Genomic DNA, 8958 nt, shown 5'->3' with positions numbered 1-8958 from the left:
AGCCTTGGGAGCTATGCAAAGGGGGAAGGCAGCTGGGGAGAATCAGGTAACAGCAGATTTGTTGAAGGATGGTGGGCAGATTGTTCTAGAGAAACTGGCCACCCTGTATACGCAATGCCTCAGGACTTCGAGCGTACCGGAATCTTGGAAAAACGCTAACATAATCCTAATCCATAAGAAGGGGACGCCAAGGACTTGAAAAATTATAGACCGATTAGTTTACTGTCCGTCGCCTACAAAGTATTTACTAAGGTAATTGCAAATAGGATCAGGAACACCTTAGACTTCCGTCAACCAAAGGACCAGGCAGGATTCCGTAAAGGCTACTCAACAATAGACCATATTCACACTATCAATCAGGTGATAGAAAAATGTGCGGAATATAACCAACCTTTATATATAGCTTTCATTGATTGCGAGAAAGCGTTTGATTCAGTCGAAACCTCAGCAGTCATGGAGGGATTGAGGAATCAGGGGGTAGACGAGCCGTATGTAAAAATACTGAAAGATATCTATAGCGGCTCCACAGCCACCGTAGTCCTCCATAAAGAAAGCAACAAAGTTCCAATAAAGAAAGGCGTCAGGCAGGGAGATACGATCTCTCCGATGCTATTCACAGCCTGTTTACAGGAGGTATTCAGAGACCTGGATTGGGAAGAATTGGGGATAAGAGTCAATGGAGAATACCTTAGTAACTTGCGATTCGCTGATGATATTGCCTTGCTTAGTTACTCAGGGGACCAACTGCAATGCATGCTCACTGACCTGGAGAGGCAAAGCCGAAGGGTGGGTATAAAAATTAATCTGCAGAAAACTAAAGCAATGTTTAACAGTCTCGGAAGGGAACAGCAGTTTACAATAGGTAGTGAGGCACTGGAAGTGGTAAGGGAATACATCTACTTAGGACAGGTAGAGACTGCGGATCCGGATCACGAGACTGAAATAATCAGAAGAATAAGAATGGGCTTGGGTGCGTTTGGCAGGCATTCTCAGATCATGAACAGCAGGTTGCCATTATCCCTCAAAAGAAAAGTTTATGACAGCTGTGTCTTACCAGTACTCACGTACGGGCCAGAAACCTGGAGGCTTAAGAAAGTGGTTCTACTTAAATTAAGGACGACGCAACGAGCTATGGAAAGAAGAACGATAGGTGTAACGTTAAGGGATAAGAAAAGAGCAGATTGGGTGAGGGAACAAACGCGAGTTAATGATATCTTAGTTGAAATCAAGAAAAAGAAATGGGCATGGGCAGGACACGTAATGAGGAGGGAAGATAACCGATGGTCATTAAGAGTTACGGGATGGATTCCAAGGGAAGCAAAGCGTAGTAGAGGGCGGTAGAAAGTTAGGTGGGCGGATGAGATTAAGAAGTTTGCAGGGACAACATGGCCACAATTAGTACATGACCGGGGTAGTTGGAGAAGTATGGGAGAGGCCTTTGCCCTGCAGTGGGCATAACCAGGCTGATGATGATGATGATGATGATGATGATGATGATGATGATGATGAGTGCTCAACGCTTGCTTCACCTCCGCCGTGGCCTCGTCCGGTATTGCACTACCTTTGTGATCGGCCCACGTATGAGGATTTGCGAACGCCTGCTTCACCTCCGCCGCAGGCGGGCCCGGTAGTACACAACCTGCTTCACCTCTACCGCCCGGGGCCCGGCATCGCATAAGCTTCGCGATTGGCCCACGAGGGTGGAATGCGTAATGCCTGCTTCACACATGCCGCCGGCGGGCCCGGTAGTGCACGATCCCGGTAGTGCACCATCGCGGCCGCTCCCGGTATTGCACAAAATTCTGGATGGGCCCACGAATGGGGAGTGCTTAGCGCCGGCTCCCATCCACCACGGGCAGGCCCGGTATTACACTCGGGTCGGCCCACGTATGCGGAGTTTATACCGCCTGCTTTACCTCCACAGCGGGTGGGCCTGGTCTGGCCCTACCTTCGTGATCTGCCCACGTATGGGGCTTGCCCAACACCTGCTTTAACTCTGCTGCGAGCGGTCTCCGTTTGGCCCTACCTTCGGAATCGGCCCACGTATGGAAATTACCCAACGCCTGCTTCACCTCCGCCAGCGGGCACGGTATTGCACTATCTTCGGAATCGGCCCACGTACGGGGAGCGCCTAACGCCTGATTTATCTCCGCATCGGGAGGGCCCGATATTGCCCTACTTTCGGGATGGGCCCAGGTACGGGGAGTGCCTAAAACCTGCTTTACCTCCGCCCGAGCGGGCGCGGTATAGCACTACTTTTGGGGTCGGCTCACGTATAAGCATTGCCGAACGCCTGCTTCACCTCCGCTGCTGGCGGGCCCGGTATTGCACAAGCTTCGCGATCTGTCCACGCTTGGGGTGTGCCTAACGCCTGCTACACTTCTGCCGCAGGGGGCCCGGTATTGCGCTAACTTCGGGATCGGTCCACGCAAGGGGGCTGCTTAACGCCTGCTTCACCTTCTCCGCCGCCGTGTCCGGTATTGGATTACCTTCCGGGGAAAGTCTAACCCCTGCTTACCCTCCGCCGCGGCTTAGCCCGGTATTGCATCTTCTTCGCAACTGACCCACGTAAGGCGAGCGCACTGAGCCTCCTTCACCACCGCCGCGGGCAGGCCTTGTTTTACCCTACCTTCGGGATCGATCCCCGTGTGGAGATGCTAGCGCCTATGTCACCTCCGCCGCGGGTGTGTCTAGTATTGCGCTGTCTTCGCGATAAATCCACGCATCATCATCATCATCATCATCATCATCATCATCATCATCATCATCATCATCATCAGCCTGGTTACGCCCACTGCAGGGCAAAGGCCTCTCCCATGCTTCTCTAACTGCCCCGGTCATGTACTAATTGTGGCCATGTTGACCCTCCAAATTTCCTAATCTCATCTGCCCACCTAACTTTCTGTCGCCCCCTGCTACGTTTCCCATCCCTCGGAATCCAGTCCGTAACCCTTAATGACCATCGGTTATCTTCCCTCCTCATTACATGTCCTGCCCATGCCCATTTCTTTTTCTTGATTTCAACTATCCACAACAATCCACGTATGGGGATTGCCTAACGCCTGTTTCACCTCCAGCGCGGGCGAGATCGATATTGCATTTTGTTCGGGATTGGCCCACGTATGCGGTGTGCCTAACGCCTCCGTTACCTCCCCCGCGGGCGTGCCCGCTATTGCACTATATTCGGGATTGCCTATGTAGGGGGGTGCAGAACGCCGGCTGCACCTCTGCTGTGGCCGCACCCGGTATTGCACTATCTTCGGGAAAGGCCCAGCTACGGGGAGGGCCTAACGCCTGCTTTACGCCTGCCGCGGGCGGCCCCGGTATTGCCCTAACTTCGGGACCGGCACAGCCATGGGGAGTGCCTAACGCCTGCTTCACCTCCGGTACACCCTGACCCTGTATTGCACCATCATCGGGATCGGTCCACGCTTGGGGAGCGCTTAACGCCTGCTTGACCTCAGCCGCGGCCTGGCCCGATCTTGCGCTACCTTCGGGATGGGCCCACGTATGGGGAGTGCTTAAGGCCTGTTTCACCTCCGCCGCGAGCAGGCCAGGTATTGCACTATCTTCGGCATGGGTCGGCGTTTGGTGAGCGCTTAACGCGTGCTTCACCTCAGCCCCGGGCGGCGCCGGTATAGACGAGAAAACCATGGCCAGGCGGCGCTACTGCGCCTCCTGACAGCGCCCCCAATGTGGAAACGTGATGCAGCGCGGTCGTGCCGTGGCGCGGTCTCCGCTTTGTTTACACCGGTTCGCCCGCGCGTTTCTTCGCTGCTCGTTCTCACGGCGCTCAGTTTTCGACGGCGGCAGATCGCCTGCTTGCGCAACAGCGACGCAGAGATTGCAATGCGGTTTGAAGAAGGCTGCCGACGCGGACAGATTCTTTCGTGGCGGCAACCTCACGAAAGGGGAGCGTCTGCTTCCGCACGTGTACGGCGTTCAACAAATCGTGGACGGTGATGTGACAGTGAAAGCCAAGTGCGTGTCACAGGTGTCCAAGATCGTATACGATGTCGATTTAGAGGTATACACCAAGTTCAGAAGTTTAGCCACTTTATTTCTATATGATGCAGGCACAAAGCGGTCATGCATACTTGCAGAGATGTGGAGGGACGGTGACGATTGCCGTTAGTTTCCTCGGTAGCTGAGTGCGCGCACACGGCTGCTCTCATTTTGTGCTTCCCCCTTTTGCTGCTAAATTTCTTGGCTGGAGCATTAGTAAATTACACGTTTGTGTTCGTTCTGATTTGCGCGGAGCTGTCAGCGAACAACGGCAAGCGTTATAGATGTCTTTGCTTCGCAAAGCCTGCTTGTTTTTGTAAATTCGCATGCTTTTGGATGGCTCCCAGGGAGTGTCATCAGCACTGCGAGCACAGAAAGAACACATGTATTAGGCACAAATGAGCATGGAACGTTACTAACGAGAAAGACCATCTTCCCACCTTCAACAACGTGGCCTAGCCTATAGCTCATTATACACTCTCAGGCTTAGGTTCAGGCAAATCACAAATTAAGCTGTTTTTGGCAAACTGTACATGCCTTTAATACATGGTGATTCGGAGATGCTAGTGCATGTAACTTGTGATGCCTATTTCTTGCCCCAATAACGTCACTGCGTGTCACGAAGAGAACTGCATTAAAAAGCTAACGCAGTAATGTGGGAAGTTGGGCGAATTGGTGATTAATCATCATACCGTGTTGGTGAAGCAGCGCACTGACCAGTACAATAGGAGAGACACAAGCACAGCGAGTGTCTTGTATTCATGTGTGTGTCTGCCTTGTCCTGGTCAGTACGCTGCTTCACCAGAACACTAAAGCAGTTTCCTTCCCAGGATACACGAAATCCTAGAACACAACAGCCAAAACACACATCTGCTCAAAATTAACAATTTAAATACTACATAGGCGCATATTGCTTTGAATCATGCTGCAATAAATATTTAGTGTATATCACGCCTTATTCAATGCAGATGTTGGAGTCATTGCAACTCATCGCATTAATCAGCAAGGTGCGTTTTCCCTGCTAATGAGGATCGGCTCGTACAGACTGCTCCGCGAAATGAACCCAGACCACGTTAACAGGCCTTAAGACCATGCACGAGCGCAAGCATTAGAGATACATGCCTCACCAAAGCAAATCTAGTGCCTCGTCGGGCGAACAGCTAAAGTAAGCTTGCACCGATGGCCGGCTACTACAGGAAACGAAGGTTTTTGGCAGGAAGAGTGAATCAGCAAGAATGTGCAAGGTGGTAATTGCCTTAAAGCAAGCTTGGATATTGTGAACTTAGAAAGCATGGCCAAACAACAAACAACGCGCACGTCTCGATCGGCTGCTTTCCGGTCTGCCGCTTACCGACGCACGCGACGACCGCGGCTTGCATTAAATGCTGTCTGCTATCAGACAAAACTAGCGCTCGTCCCCTTTCGTTACCTGCACAACTAGTAAATTAAGTTGCAGCGTTTGGAAAATGGAAATAATTCTCTAAAGCTCGTCCATGCCGATTGCGAGTGAAGGCACAGTAGAATCAAATAAATTCGGGGGTTTTAACTGCCAAAACCATGCAAAACCACTAAATAATTATGAGGCACGCTGTAATGGTTAGTCTCAGGAATACTTATTACCTCCGGGGGTTCTTTAACGTGCACAAAAATCAAAGCACGCGGTAACAAGGGCGTTCTTGCACTTCGCCCCTATCGAAATGCGGCCGCTGTGGCCGGGAATCGAGCTCGCGTCGTCAAGCTCAGCGTCGCAACACGCATGCATTTACCGCTAACAAGCAGCGGATGTCAACACAATTCAACAACGCGGCATGACTAAACAAACGGTTGGGCGCTAAAAACAGGCCTATCGCTATTCCGTTTCATCGATCAGCCGCGATATTGCACGCGAATACCAAAGTATGGTGCTTACTTGACTCGGCGCACTGCAATTATCCATGCTTGTCGTCTGACCTTCTCGTACCACTTCCCCGGAAATCTGTAGAATTTCACGGGCGGCGTTCGACCTTTCGTGTTTTCGAGGCTGTTATGGCAATCAACAATACAGCAGTATTGCGTGCCACCTTTCCTTGCTGATGAGGTCGCACTCGCCATCGCAAAAACAACGCGCCCGAGCCAGCACGAGCGCTCCCGCCGAACAGATCACGGGCGCGCGCTCGCGCAGCGACGACCCTCGAAACTTCCATCGGTCCGCTAGGGGAGCATTCGGCGCTGGTGCCGCGCGGGCAAACTTTAGGTTGCCTCGTCTATTGCACTAGCTTCGCGATCGGTACACGTACGGGGACTGCTTAATGCTTGCTTCACCTATGCCGCAGGTTTGCCTGGTAGTGCACCATCTTCGGCATCGGCCCACGTATGGGGAGTGCTTAACGCCTGCTTCACCTCCGTCGTGGCCGCTCCCGGTATTGCACAATCTTCGGGATGAGTCCCCGAATGGGGAGTGCTGAGCGACGGCTTCACCTCCGCCGCGGGCAAGACATCCCGTATCTCTTTCTCCCTCGCGCCGAGGAAGACAAGGTGAACTGTCTCATCCGGCAAACCTTCAAGTCAGCCCTTGCGCTCCCCACCTACACCCCCACTTCTCCTCTGCTGGCAATGGGCGTTCACAATACTCTTTCAGAGCTTGTGAAAGCCCATCGCACGGCACAACTCAACCGCCTTTCTCGCACCCCATCTGGTAGACCCCTTCTATTTTCTCTCCGCTTGGCCCCTGTATTTCCTGCATGTGTAACGCACTATTTACCCTCCTCTATATCTTCCATGCTCACTGTCAACCGTCTTCCCAAGAATATGCACCCTGAGCATCACGTCGCCCGCCGCTCTGCCCGTGCCTCTACCCTCTGGCGCCAGCACGGCACACAGTCTAACGCTTTGTATGTCGATGCAGCGCCATACAATTCTCACACCGCGTACGCCCTTGCCACCATTTCACATACACTTTCTCCCCTGGCTGTTGCCATTATACCTGCTCCCACCTCCACTGCCGCAGAGGAAGCAGCTATTGCGCTCGCCATTGCCACTGCCGACGCCTGTTTCGTACTCAGCGACTACAAATGTGCAGTCCACAACTTTGCGAAGGGTTGCATCTCCTCCTCCGCTCTCAGCATTCTTGAGCACTCCCCTCCCCCTTCTCGTCGTATCCAGCTCCTCTGTGTTCCGGCTCACGTGGGGCAGCCTGGCAATGAGGCGGCAAATTCTATCGTTCGCGAGATGACAGACCGAGCTGGCCCCCTCCACTCCGGGATGACCACGCGTGACTCCCTCCTCACCTTCCATGATATCTCCCTTCATGGCCGGAACACTCGCCTATCCCTCCCTCCCGCTGACAAATCCCTGTCTAAGTTCCAACAGAGCTCGTGGCGCCATTTACAGGCTCACACTTTCTTCTCTCCTGCCCGATTTGCGCTTATTCACCCCGGTGCTTCTAACCTGAATGCACGCTCTGCAGACACCCACGAGCAGACTATGCTCATATTCTGTATTCATGCCCTACACACTCACCCCCTACCTGTTGGCATGTATCTAGTCCGCAGCTGTGGGAGGCTGCTTTGGCCAGCTCGGATCCGGATTTCCAGCTACGGCTAACGATCTGGGCAGCGGAAGCCATGATCTGGTGGCCACGACCGGTAGCCATAAGGCCCCGCACGGAACGGCGGCTTCTTAATTTCCTCTTCTTTTTGCCCTTCACTAAATAAAGTTTGTACCACCGCAACCCCAATATTACACTATCGTTGGGAACGGCCCACGCCTGCGGAGTGTATACCGCCTGTTTTACCTCATGCAGCGGGCAGCCCCGTTAGGGTCCTACCTTCGTGATAGGCCCACGTAAGGGGTTGCCCAACGCCGGCTTTCACTCTGCAGCGGGCGGGCCCGGTATGACCCTACCTTCGGGATGGGCCCACGTATGGTATTGTCGAACGCCTGCTACAATGCCTCCGCGGGCGGGCCCGGTATTGCACCATCTTCGGGATTGGTCCACGTACGGGGAGCGCATAACGCGTGCTTTAGCTCGGCATCGAGCGGGCCCGGTATTGCCTTACCTTCGGGATCGGCACACGCATGGGGAGTGCCTAACGACTGCTTCACCTCTACCGCGCGCTCACCGAGTACTGCACCAACTTTGGGATCGGTCCACGCATGGGGAGCGCTTAACGTATGCTTCACCTCCGCCACGGGCGGCTCCGGTATTGCGCTATCTGCGGGTTCGACGCAAGTATGGGGAGTGCCTAGCGCCTGCATTACCTCCCCCGCGGGCGGCTCCGGTATTGCGCTATCTGCGGGTTCGACGCAAGTATGGGGAGTGCCTAGCGCCTGCATTACCTCCCCCGCGGGCGGGCCCGGTATTGCACCGTGTTCGGATTTCCCATGTATGAGGAGTGCTTAGCGCCGAATTTACCTCCGCCGCGGCAGGCCCGGTATTACACTATCTTCGGTATCGGCCCACGTATGCGGAGTGTATACCGCCTAATTTACCTCCACAGCGAGCGGGTCCGGTATGGCCCTGCCGCGGGCGGTCCCGTGTGGCCCTGCTTTGGGCATCGGCCCACGTATGGGAATTACCCAACGCCTGGTTCACCTCCTCCGCGGGCGGGTCCGGTATTGCACTATCTTCGGGATCGGCCCTGGTACGAGGAGTACTTAACACCTGCTTTACCTCCGCCGCGCGCGGGCCCGCTATAGAACTGCTTTTGGGGTCGGCCCTTTTGGGATTGCCGAACGCCTGTTTCACCTCCGCCGCATGCAGGCCCGATATTGGACAATGTTCGGGATCTGTCCAAGCTTGGGGTGTGCCTAACGCCTGCTACACTTCCGCCGTGGGGGGCCCGGTATCGCATCAGCTTTCGGATCGGCCGACGTATGGGGAGTGTTTAAGGCCTGTTTCACCTCCCCCGCAGGTGGGCCCGGTATTGCGCTATCTTTGGGATCGGTTCACGCAAGAGGGTGCTTAACGCCTGC

General features: G+C 54.1%; 1 long non-coding RNA gene across 1 annotated transcript; it reads right to left on the bottom strand.

Annotated features, from left to right (window-relative positions):
• Nucleotides 1–4039: 4039 nt before the first annotated feature.
• LOC140218347 (uncharacterized) lies at nucleotides 4040–6243 on the bottom strand. Its single transcript, XR_011894621.1, has 2 exons — nucleotides 5915–6243; nucleotides 4040–4367 (listed from the first exon to the last, which is right to left on the bottom strand). It is a non-coding gene; the product is annotated as an uncharacterized lncRNA (long non-coding RNA).
• Between the last annotated feature and the right edge of the window lie 2715 nt (nucleotides 6244–8958).

Source organism: Dermacentor andersoni, chromosome 5 (genome assembly GCF_023375885.2).
Source record: "Dermacentor andersoni chromosome 5, qqDerAnde1_hic_scaffold, whole genome shotgun sequence".
NCBI classification, from domain to species: domain Eukaryota; kingdom Metazoa; phylum Arthropoda; class Arachnida; order Ixodida; family Ixodidae; genus Dermacentor; species Dermacentor andersoni.
This window is presented reverse-complemented; position numbering and strand designations above follow the sequence as displayed.